This window comes from Arachis ipaensis, chromosome B8 (genome assembly GCF_059453495.1).
Source record: "Arachis ipaensis isolate K30076 ecotype BB chromosome B8, ASM5945349v1, whole genome shotgun sequence".
Classification (NCBI taxonomy): domain Eukaryota; kingdom Viridiplantae; phylum Streptophyta; class Magnoliopsida; order Fabales; family Fabaceae; genus Arachis; species Arachis ipaensis.
Genome location: NC_142443.1, coordinates 62,898,279 through 62,911,357, shown reverse-complemented (window position 1 = coordinate 62,911,357; position 13,079 = coordinate 62,898,279).

The following is a 13,079-nucleotide window of genomic DNA, read 5'->3' as shown; positions in this document are numbered from 1 at the left end:
ATTCTTCTTCTATCTTTTCTCTTGATTTTACTTGAAAGCTTTCGATCTTCATCCAATTGGGTAGTTATCTTGGAAAAGAAGCTATTCATACTTGGATCTCTTCTGAACCTTGAAAGAGGAATGAAGAGATCAAGCTAGAAATGCTTTCTCATGCTGGACCAAATTGGGTTTGGATGGATATGTGACTATAATCCTCTCAACACTTGATTTGGGAAATGCATGTGGTATAATCAGTGACCATACTTAATCTCTTCTCATGAGCAATTGACCAAGGAATTGGCTATTGATCAAGATTTGAGAGATTGAATTACAAGAAATTGTAATCCAATCATTGCCAAGGAGATCAATGAGTGCATTGATTGAGGAAGAGATAAAAATGAGATTGATCCGGAGAATGCAACATCTCCTAAGCCCAATGAACTCCCCATTTCTGATCTTACCAATTCTCTTTAATTTATGTCATTTACATTTATGAGCAATTCTCCCATTCCCATTTAAGATTCTGCAATTTACTTTCTGCTATTTACTATTCCGCCATTTAATTTTGTGCAATTCTCAACCCAATTTCTGATTCGCTCAACTAGAACATTCCTCTAATTAAAGTTTCTTGATCAATCAATCCTTGTGGGATTCGACCTCACTCTATTGTGAGTTTTTACTTGACGAAAAATTCGGTACACTTGCCGAAGGAAATTTGTTATGAGACAAGTTTTTCGTGCATCAACCTCCACTATAGTGTGCCACTTGGTATCGAAGGCGTGGCACGCTAGCCCCAAGAGGCAACGTTGGTGGTCATGTTAGTGCCACTAACGTTGAAGTTAACGTGAACCATCTTGGGCTAGAAATGTTAGTGAAAAAGGTGATTGTCACTAACGTTCTTGAACCCACATTTTCACTTAAACGTTAACACCACTAACGTCCTAGCTAAAATCCATGCCTACTTCACACTTTCTCTGCAAGTAAAGCTGAGCCCACTGAAGACTCCAAACTGCTTCAACTCAAGATCCAAAGGCCCATATCTAAGACTTGAAGAGCCAACTAGAAGAGCAGAAGGGTAATATATATAGGAGTAGTTTTGAACTAGAGAAGAGCTTTTGGATTGGGAGAACCACTCTCTGTATAATTTTACTTTCTCTGCAACTTCTAGTTTTACTTTCAGAATGCATTCTCCATCTTTGTTTTCCATTCCCAGAGCTATGAACAACTAAACCCCTTTCATTGGGTTAGGGAGCTCTATTGTAATTTGATGGATCAATAATAGTTTTCATTATTCTTCTTCTTTCTTTTCTCTTGATTTTACTAGAAAGCTTTCAATCTTCATCCAATTGGGTAGTTGTCTTGGAAAAGAAGCTATTCATACTTGGATCTCTTCGGAAGTTTGGAAGAGGAATGAAGAGATCATGCTAGAAATGCTTTCTCATGTTGGACAAAATTGGGGTTTGGATGGATATAGTGACATATAATCCTGCCAACACTTTGATTTGAAAATACATGTGGTATAATCAGTGACCATACTTCATCTCTTCTCATGAGCAATTGGACCAAGGAATTGGCTATTGATCAAGATTTGAGAGATTGAATTACCAAGGAATTGGAATTCAATCACTTAAGATTGCCAAGGAGATCAATGAATGCATTGATTGAGGAAGAGATGAAAATGAACTTGATCTGGAGAATGCAGCATCTCCTAAACCCAATGACTTTCCCATTTCTGATCTCACCCATTCTCTTTAATTTCTACAATTTACTTTTATGCTCATCTTCCCAAATCCCCATTTAACATTCTGCAATTTACTTTCCGCCATTTACATTCAGCTATTTATCTCCAGTATTTACATTTTCTGCTATTTACCTTTCCGCCATTTAATTTCCTGCAACTCTCACATCAAATTATGCATAGCTCAACTAGAACGTTCCTCTAATTAAAGTTGATTGACCAATCAATCCCTGTGGGATTCGACCTCACTCTATTGTGAGTTTTTACTTGACGACAATTCAGTATACTTGCCGAGGAAAATTGTTGAGAGACAAGTTTCCGTGCATCAAGTTTATGGCGCCATTGCCGGGGATTGATTTTGTATCAACAATGATTAAATTGGTGGATAACTAGATTGAGCATTTTTTTTATTTTTTTTGATTTAATTTCATTTGAGTAATTCACTTTCAGTTTAGCTATTTTCTTCCTTTTCCCCCACCCTTTTCTTAGTTGTTTACAATTCAGTTCACTAACCCACTAACTATTTGATATATTGCATCACTCACACTAATAGCATTTCTAACAAGAATACTCTCTGCATCTACCACCTTCTTGCTTTTGCCTTGTTGGTTGTATGACAGCTAGAAGAAGCAGGGCTTCAACTTCCTTTGATTCTGAACCTGAGAGGACCTTCCTTAGATTAAGGAGGGATGCAAGAGGAAAGAGAGTAGTTAGTACGGAGGAAGAAGAGGAGTATTTTGAACCAGACATGGATGAGAATACGGAGAACCATCATGAAGAAGAAGCTCATAACCATGGCAGAGAAGGCCCAGTACATCATGCTGGGCAAGAGAGAAGAGTTCTGGGATCTTACATCAATCCAAACCCAGGAAACTGTGGAAGTAGCATCCAAAAGCCAACCATACCTGCCAATAACTTTGAACTTAAGCCACAGCTCATCACCCTTGTTCAGAACAACTGTTCGTTCGGAGGAGGTGTCCAAGAAGACCCCAATCAACATCTAACCACCTTCTTGAGGATCTGTGATACTGTGAAGTCTAATGGTGTTCATCCTGACACCTATAGACTGCTCCTATTCCCCTTCTCACTCAAGGACAAGGCATCTAAATCGCTGGAATCCTTCCCGAAGGAGAGCTTAACAACCTGAGAAGATGTGGTGAACAAATTCTTGGCGAGATTCTATCCTCCTCAGAGAATCAACAGGTTGAGAGCTGAGGTTCAAACTTTCAGGCAACAAGATGGTGTGACTCTCTACGAAGCATGGGAGAGGTTTAAGGATCTGACAAGAAGGTGCCAACCAGATATGTTCAATATATGGGTACAGCTACACATTTTTTATGAAGGCCTTTCTTACGAATCAAAGAAGGCAGTAGACCACTCATCCGGGGGATCTCTGAACAAGAAGAAAACCATTGAAGAAGCCATAGATGTCATTGAGACTGTAGCCGAGAATGACTACTTCTATGCCTCTGAAAGGGGCAACACTAGAGGAATAATGGAGCTAAACAACGTGGATGCACTGCTGGCCCAAAACAAGCTGATTACCAAGTAGCTGGCTGACCTTACCAAGAAGATGGAGAGAAACCAAGTAGCAGCAATCACCACCTCATCAGCAACTCAAGAAGGAGTAAATGCAGAGGCAGAGGGTGATCAGGAACAAGCCAACTACATTGGAAACTCACCCAGGCAGGCACATGATCCATACTCCAAGACTTACAATCCTGGTTGGAGGAACCACCCGAACTTTGGGTGGGGAAACCAACAAGATCAAGGCCAAGATCAGAGACGTCACAACCCCAACAATAATGCAGCTCACCAACATTCCACACAGAGATCATATCAGCACCCACCTAACAACACACCTCAACATCCATATCAAAACCAAAATGGTCATTCTTATCCATCCAACCCCAACCCACCATCATTCGAAGACAGACTCTCAAGGATTGAGACCTTACTTGAAGGCATATGTAAGGAACTCCAAGAGAACATGGTGTTCAAAGAGGAGGTGCGAGCTAATCTCAAAAACCATGGAGACACCATTCAGAGGCTAGAATTTCAAGTGGGATACCTCTCTGAGAAGATTCCCAAACCCACTGACAGCTTCCCAAGTGACACAGAGAAAAACCCGAGAGGTAAAGCAAAGAAAGTAAGATGGGAAGACTGCAAGATGGTCACTACAAGTGATAAGGGGACTGAGGAAGAGCCGAACAAACCATTAGAACAACCTGGAGAAATATCAGCAGAGAAACAGGAAGAGGATCACCAAGAAACCAAAATTACACAGAAACAGCTGCTGAGGCTCTATGCACCTTTTCCCCAAAGACTCAAGGGTGGTGTAGAAAAGAGAATATACTCAAAGTTCCTTGACATGTTTGCATCTCTCCATGTGAACATAACATTCATCAAGGCTCTCCAACAAATGCCCTCATACATTAAGTATATGAAAGAGTTGCTGACCAGGAAAAGCTCACTCAAAGGAGGGCAAATAATAGTGATAAATAAGGAGTGCAGTGCTCTCATTCAACCAGAGTTGCCTACAAAAAGGAAGGACCCAGGGAGTTTTCACATCCCCTGTGCCATAGGAGAAACAATGTTTGACAAAGGACTCTGTGATCTGGGAGCAAGTATCAACTTAATGCCTTTATCCCTTATGAAGAAGCTGCAGATTAATGAGCTAATGCCCACAGACATAGTCATCAGGCTGGCCGACAAAACTCAAAAACAAGCAGTAGGAGTGGTTGAAAACGTGTTGGTGAAGGTTGGGAACTACTTCCTTCCCACAGACTTTGTCATATTAGAAATGGAAGAGAGTCACCTCCACCCAATCATATTGGGAAGACCATTCCTAGCTACAGCCAGAGCGCTCATAGATGTGGAGCGAGAAGAGCTAATACTAAGGATACATGACGAAGAACTCGCATTTAATGTCTTCAAACCCTCACAAGAAGCAGATCAGGAAAGCAAGGAACCAAGGGGAGAGCACGACAAAGCACTGGTGGAAGAAACAAGCATTGAAGCACAAGCTGTACATCTAGGAATCCCTTTGGTTGATGAACAAGACAGTCAGGAGTTGTCACAGCAAAAAGAAAACCAGGAGGAACCTAAACCACCAGAGTCATATGAGACCAGCAACAAAATTTTATTGGAAAAAGAGGTCACAAAGAGCAGGGCAACAGTAAAAGAAACAAAGAAGAAGGCACCAAGGAGGTGGAAGAACAAGAAGATCCCTACAGAGGATTTTTCTCCAGGGGATAAAATGATCTCAGCTTATTTCCCAGTTATCCCATCTCATCTCTCCACTATCCCATCTCAGCTACCTAAAGTTTTCACCATAAACAGAATTCTCTCCCTAGAACATGTGGAGTTTCTTGATGAAGCCAATGGAGATAGATTTACTGCAAGGGGGGAGGATTTGAAGCATTACCAACCACCCTGACAAAGTCAGAACATCAAGCTAGTGATGCTAAAGAAGCGCTTCATGGGAGGCAACCCATGTTTTATATGCTTTTAAAGTAGTTAATAATGCAAGGATCATGAATTTCAAATCAACTTTGACACATACTTGAATGAATCTTTTATACAGCACACAGTGAAGAACAAGTTTGGTGTTCAAGGCATACTAAGAGAGCATAAATGCAATTCATATCATGTCACTCTTAGAGCCTTGAACAAAAACTTTTTACACCACAGTGTCACAGACTAAGTTTGGTATCACCAATGTTGCATACATGAACAGTTAATTAGTCAGTTGGTTTATATTCATGAATAGCACTTACCATTTAGAAACAAAAAAATTTAAAAAGTAGTTATTCTTTCCTTTTAAATTTTGCCGCCACTATCCACAAATTCATTAATCACATTTCTTTTGTTTTGTAGGAAAATTGATGGGACAATTGAAGGAGGAAGGGTTCGGCCACTTCAAAAGAAGAGGACTATACACGTGTCTTCAAGGGGAATGCATTGGAAAATGTTGCCATGCAACATTGGAAGAAGAACACGCTTGGAAACTGAACCAACCCCATCGTAAAGTTGATGATCCTTGTGCCCATCCCATACTAAACCCCATCCGTTCATCATAGGCCTACACATTCAATCCACACCTTTCATCTACTCACCACTTCTCTATATAAGAGGTCCTTATTCCATACTCCCTTCACATTCCAATTTCCATCCTTTACACTTTCCACTTTCGGCACCCAACTCCTTTTACCCCATCAAAGACACACTCTCCACCTTCACATATCAACTCCTACTCATGGCATCATCGAGCTCCAATAGGCAAAAGAGGAAGGAACTAGTGGCGAGCATCCCTTTCGATGAAGGGAGATTTAAAACTGTATTCCATGAACTCAAATTTGAATGGATAAAGCTCAAAAAGATATTGCCTGAGTTAACATTCCAGTTCAACGAGGATGAGTGCCCACAAATTTGAGAGAAGATTGAACAAAGGGGTTGGCAAAGGCTCACGAACCCAGAAACAAAGATAAATGAAAACCTCATCAAAGAGTTCTATACAAATGTGGTTAGAGAAGACAAAACCAAGGCCCCCACCTTCAAAAGTTATGTGAGAGGAACAGAGGTGGACTTCAGCCCCAATGCCATAACAAGGACTCTTCAGCTGAAATCGCCACATTTTGATGAGCCCAGTTATCATGTAAGAATAAGTAATGGCCCCGACAATGATGAACTTGAAGAAATTGTGAACGATATGTGTGTTATAGGATCTGACTGGGAAAGGTATTCGGATAGGAGACCCCGGTTCATCAGGAGAAGAGACCTCATCCCGGAAGCCAAGGGATGGTTTGAGCTCGTGATGAGATCTATCCTCCTAGCTGCGAACAATTCTGAGGTTAACACTACTCGAGCTACTATGGTACATTACTTAATAAAGGGTGGAGGCATCAATGTGCACGAGATTATAGCTGAGGGGATTCAAGAGTCAGCCGAGAAGAATGATCCGGGTGCTAGACTTTGGTACCTGATAAGCCACTATTTTATGGTTTAGATTGTGTTTAATTGTGTGGTTTTATCATGATCCTTACCCACTTATTCATTAATTTAGCATGCATTTATATTTCCTTCCTGAAATTATTACATGATTGAAAACTGCTTCCTAGAGACTTTTAATTATGCATTTTAATTCTCCTTTATTCCATTCGATGCCGTGATCTGTGTGTTAAGCGTTTCAGTCTTTATAGGGCATGAATGAGTTGGAGATTGGAAAGGAAGCTAGCAAAATGGAAGGAACACAAGAAATTGAGGAGATAACTAGCGAGAAGTGACGCGGCCGCATGGCTCATGCGACCGCGTGAAAGAGGAGAAATCGCAGTGACGCGGCCGCATGGCTCACGCGACCGCGCGGACTGGAAAAGCACGAGCGACGCGGAGGCGTGGACGACACGAACGCGTGGCAAGGAAAAGCGCGAATGACGCGTCCGCATGGATGACGCGATCGCGTGACATGTGCGATCTGCATAATCTGCAGGATTCACTGGGAGCAATTTTGGACCCTATTTTGATCCAGTTCTCGGCCCAAAATAGCAGACTAGAGCCAGAGAACATGCAAAAACCAAAAACAACATTCATTCTACATAGTTTTAGTTTTTAGATCTAGTTTTACTCCTCCCCTAGGTTTTCTCTCTAGACATTGATAGTTCTTAGGATTTTATTTTCTCTAGTTTTTTTTTGCATTGAGATATTGAGAAGAGTTATCACCTCATCAAAACTTCGTCATTCTAGTTCGTTTTCTTTACATGGCTTACTCTTCCATGTTCTTTGCTTTGTTTAATTTTACCATTGGAATATTTTTAGGATTATTTAATACAAGGATCATTTTTATTTTTAATTGACTATTTTAATTTTTATTTACAATGTCTTTCTTTAATTCCTTCTCATATGCTATGAATTTTACCTTTACAATGAGTGAGTAGTTCCCTAACTTGATGGGAAGTTGATTGAAAGGAACCCTTGAGTTGGAAGATTCAAGAGAAAGATTGTAATTGGGTTATTGTTGGTTTGCTCTCTAGTTCCTGACACCAATCCTCCCCAGAGTGGATTGGGACTTGTGAATAGAACAGTATTCCAACTTATTTTTACCTTCCCTTACTTAGTAAAGGATAACTAAACGAAATAACTCTCAATTGTCAATTAATCTTAAGAGTGTTCCATCAAGAATAGGGCTTCCATGTAATCAACTCCAAGTCAAGACTTTTATTTACATTATTCAATTTCATCAATTTAATTTCCTGTTTACTCAACTCAAACCTTTTCGAAAACATCTGATTAATAAAATAGTATCCCTTCCTGCAACTCGTTGGGAGACGACCTGGGATTCATACTTCCAGTATTTTAAATTTCAATTTTCTGTGACACCTTTCTAAATTGAGCGGTGGATTTCTGGCTAGTTAAGAACTATACTTGCAATGTATATATTCTAATAATTTTTAATTCACCAATTTATGCCCGCATCAATTTTTGGCGCCATTGCCGGGGAGTTGCAATAGAGTGCTAAAGTTATTAATTAGAATTTATTTATTTGCATTTTATTTTATTTTGCTACTATGAGCTGCATGTTTCTTTCGCTAGATGACGCGTTCACTTCCAGATCCACGCCTACCAGTATTCGATCCTGAGATTGAAAGAACTATCTCATGAATAAGGCGAGCTCAGGGTCAGTTAGTCCTCTCTGAGGGCGGATTTGAAACGCCATCTGAGGAAGAAACCAGCCCCCATTCTACTGATTCGGTTGATTTACGTACAGGTAACATGGCGGCGGCCAGAAGAGTTACCATCCAGGAGGAAGGAGTCCCTGATTTTACAATGCAACCGTTTCAAGCGCATCACCCAGCGGTGGCTACAGATTTTGAAATAAAGACCGCACTACTCAATTTGATGCCCAAGTTTCATGGCTTACCTGCTCAAGAGCCTATCAAGCACCTGAGAGATTTCCAGGCAGCTTGTTCTACTGTCAGGCGAGTTGGTACAGATGAAACTTCAATTCTGCTGAAAGCTTTCCCATTTTCTCTTGAGGGAAAAGCAAGAGAGTGATACTACACTCAACCCCTAGCAAATGTATCCAACTGGGATACGCTCAGAAAAGAGTTTTTGGAGAAATTCTTTCCATCTAAAGTTACTGATAAACTGAGGAAAGACATTTCCACGATTGTTCAAGATGACAACGAGACTCTCTTTGAATACTGGGAGTGCTTCAATAGTCTTCTGGAAGCATGCCCCCACCACCTGATCGACAAGATAGTGTTACTCAGCTACATCACATAGGGTATGAGGCCCCAAGATAAGACCACATTGGAAAGTGCTAGCAATGGGTCTATGAAGAAGTACAAGACCACTGATGAGGCATGGAAATTGATTAGTGACTTAGCTGAATCTACTAGGAACCACAGGCAGAAGCAAGGCCGTTCAAAAGCCATTGCAGAAGTATCCTCTAGCAGAGAGACTGCTGCTCAAACTCAGAGTATCTGTGAAATGACCAACTTGCTGAAGCAAATGCAATTGAATCAACAACAAGTTCAGCAAGCTCAATCTCCTTCACCACAGCAAGGCCAACAGTTAGTCCCACAGAGAGTTTGCAAAATTTGTGCTGATTATAGCCATTATACTGATGAATACCCGTAACTCCAACAGGACGACAACATGGTGGCATCCACTCATAACTTCTATGACTGCCCCAACCAAGGGTACAATCAAGGTGGAAATAATAACCATGGATGGCAGGACAATTCTAACCAGAATTGGAGGGACAACAATAACAGAGGAGGCAGAGATAATCAGGAAAATCAGAGGTGGAATAATAACAACAACAGGCAGCAAAACCAACCTTACAGAGCACCTCACCTCACCCTTCTTCGTCTCCTAATGAAGAGTTACTAAAATTTTTTGAGCGAAGTCAACAGACCATGGAAAATAACATTAATGCCAGTCTGAATGGTCTGACCGCTACTTTGCAAGATCTTGTCTCACAGATTGGATCAATGCAAAATTCCAATAACCAACCTTCAAGTTCCACTGGAATTCCGTCTCAACCATTACCCAATCCGAAGGGGGGCATTAATGCCATCACCCTAAGGTCCGGAACCACACTACAGGACATAACTGAAAAAGAAGAAGCCCAACCATAGGAGGAAGTACCAAGAGGCGCAGACACTACAGAAAATACCACTCCCATTCCATTTCCACAACTTGTAAGGAAGCCCAGGAAGCAGCTGGAACCCGATCCCAAAATGGTAGAAATATTCAAAAAGGTTGAGGTAACCGTTCCTCTTTTTGATGTTATTCAACAAGTACCTAAATATGCAAATTTTCTAAAAGATTTATGTATACATAAGGACAAAATTCATGAATTAGAAACTATTCCTTTAGGTAGTTCCATATCTGCTTTAATGGGAGGATTACCTGAGAAGTGTAGTGACCCAGGTCCTTGTATAGTTAGTTGTACTATTGGTGGAGTAGTAATTTATGATTGCATGTGTGATTTAAGAGTGTGTGTTAGTATAATTCCTTTGTCTATATATGATATTTTGAGGCTCCCTCCCTTAAAAAGGTCGGCAGCTCATTTTGTGTTAGCAGATAAAAGCATTATTACAGTGGCTGGAGTTGCTGAAGATGTTTTAGTGAACATTAAAGGGCTTATATTTTCCACTGATTTTTATATCTTGGAGATGCCCCATAATGACTCAGATAAGCCATCATCAATCCTACTTGGAAGACCATTCCTGAAGACATCAAAATTCAAATTGGATGCTTTTTCAGGAACATACTCTTTTGAAATAGATGGCCGAATAGTAATCTTCAATCTGAATGGAGTCATAAACAACCCTCCAGAAGATCATTCTATCTTCCAGTGTGATGTCATAGATGAAACTGTAGCTGCAGTTTACAAAGAAGAATTAGAAGAGAGGCACACTGGACAAGGTCCAAGTGTGGGGATCCTCTTGATTGACAATGAGGGCACTTCGGCAATTTCACAAGTTCCAGACAATCCAGAGCCTGCCCATGATCAGAAGTTGGAATTAAAACCTCTTCCTCCACACCTCAAATATGCTTATCTTGAAGATGAGCAGAAGTTTCCAGTTCTCATTGCAAGGGAACTCACTTCTCAACAAGAAGAGCAGTTACTTGATGTACTGAGGAGGCACAAGAAGGCAATTAGGTGGAGTTTGGCATACATAGTAGGTATCAACCCTCAAGTATGTGAGCATAGTATATTTTTAGAAGAGGGAGAAAGACCTGTCCGTCAACCCCAAAGAAGATTGAATCCCACTATCTTGGAAGTTGTCAAAAAGGAAGTGACTAGACTATTGGAGGCAGGTATCATCTATCCCATTTCAGACAGTGAATGGGTTAGCCCAGTAAAAGTGGTGCCCAAGAAGTCTGGAGTCACTACAGTGAAGAATGAGCATGGAGAGCTCATAGCAACTAGAGTTCAGAACGCTTGGAGAGTTTGCATTGATTACAGGCGTCTCAACCAAGCTACTCGTAAGGATCACTACCCACTTCCATTCATTGATCAAATGCTGGATCGCCTGTCAGGTAAATTACATTATTGCTTTTTAGATGGTTAAACAAGTTATTTCCAGATTCATATAGCTCCTGAGGATCAGGAAAAAACCACTTTTACATGTCCTTTTGGGACTTATGCTTACAAGAGAATGCCCTTTGGCTTGTGCAATGCACCAGCTACTTTCCAAAGGTGTATGATGAGTCTTTTCTCTGATCTTATTAAGGACTGTATGGAGGTTTTTATGGATGATTTTAGCGTTTATGGTGATTCTTTTAGCCTTTTCTTAGATGGATTATCTAGAGTATTGGATAGATGTGTCAGTACAAACCTTGTATTAAATTTTGAAAAATGTCACTTTATGGTAAAACAAGGGATTGTATTAGGACATGTGGTATCTAATACTGGCATTTCTGTAGACCCAGCAAAGGTGAATGTTATTTCTAGTTTACCTTACCCCTCTTCTGTGAGGGAAGTCCGTTCGTTCCTTGGCCATATAGGTTTTTACAGGAGATTTATTAAGGACTTTAGTAAGGTAGCACTTCCCTTATCCAGATTACTACAGAAGGATATTGAGTTCGAGTTCAGTGAAGATTGCAAGCAAGCGTTTGATAAGCTGAAGACCGCCCTGACTCAAGCTCCAATTGTGAGAGGACCAGACTGGAGCCAGCCGTTTGAAATCATATGCGATGCTTCCAACCATGTAGTAGGAGCAGCGCTGGCTCAGCGCAAAGGTAAGGATCCTTTTGTTATTGCTTATGCGTCTAAGACTTTAGACGGTGCCCAGTCCAATTATACTACTAATGAGAAAGAGCTTCTTGCTATTATTTTTGCTCTGGATAAATTCCGAGCTTATTTACTTGGTACTAGAGTAGTAGTGTATTCGGACCATGCAGCTTTAAAGTATCTATTATCTAAAAAGGAGTCCAAACCAAGGCTTATATGTTGGATACTGCTATTACAAGAATTTGATTTAGAAATAAAGGATAGGAGTGGTAACCAAAATTTAGTGGCAGACCACTTGAGTCGCCTTGAGCACATTAAGGATGATTCTAATCCTATAGATGATAATTTTCCATTTGATAACCTGCAAGCAGTATCTGAAGTATCACCTTGGTATGCACCTGTAGCTAATTATCTAGTTAGCCGCACATTTCCTCCAAACTTTTCTAAGCATCAAAGAGACAAGCTGAAAAGCGAGTCTAAATATTATATATGGGATGATCTATATTTATGGAGATGTGGTGCTGATCAGGTAATTAGACGGTGTGTGCCTCAATCAGAATTCTAGTCCATCTTAGAGGCCTGTCACTCATCTGAGAGTGGAGGGCATTTTGGCCCTCAAAGAACTGCTAGAAAAATCTTAGATTGTGGATTCTGGTGGCCTACTCTTTTTAGAGACGCTGCTAAATTTTGTAAATCTCACCTCCCATGCCAAAAATTTGGTAATATATCCAAGAGGGATGAGATGCCTCAACAATATATGCTTTTTTGTGAAATTTTTGATGTTTGGGGTATTGACTTCATGGGTCCATTTCCAAATTCTAATGATTATTTTTATATATTGTTAGCTGTGGATTACGTTTCCAAATGGGTGGAAGCAATTCCTACCCGCACTGATGATGCTAACACTGTTGTTTCCTTTGTGAGAAACCATATTATCTGTCACTTTGGATCCCCACGAGCAATCCTGAGCGATCAAGGCATCCATTTTTGTAACAGGAGACTAACAGGACTAATGATGAAGCATGGGATAATTCATAAGGTTGCAACAACATACCATCCTCAGACCAATGGGCAAGCCGAGGTGTCAAATAGAGAGATAAAGCGTATCTTGCAGAA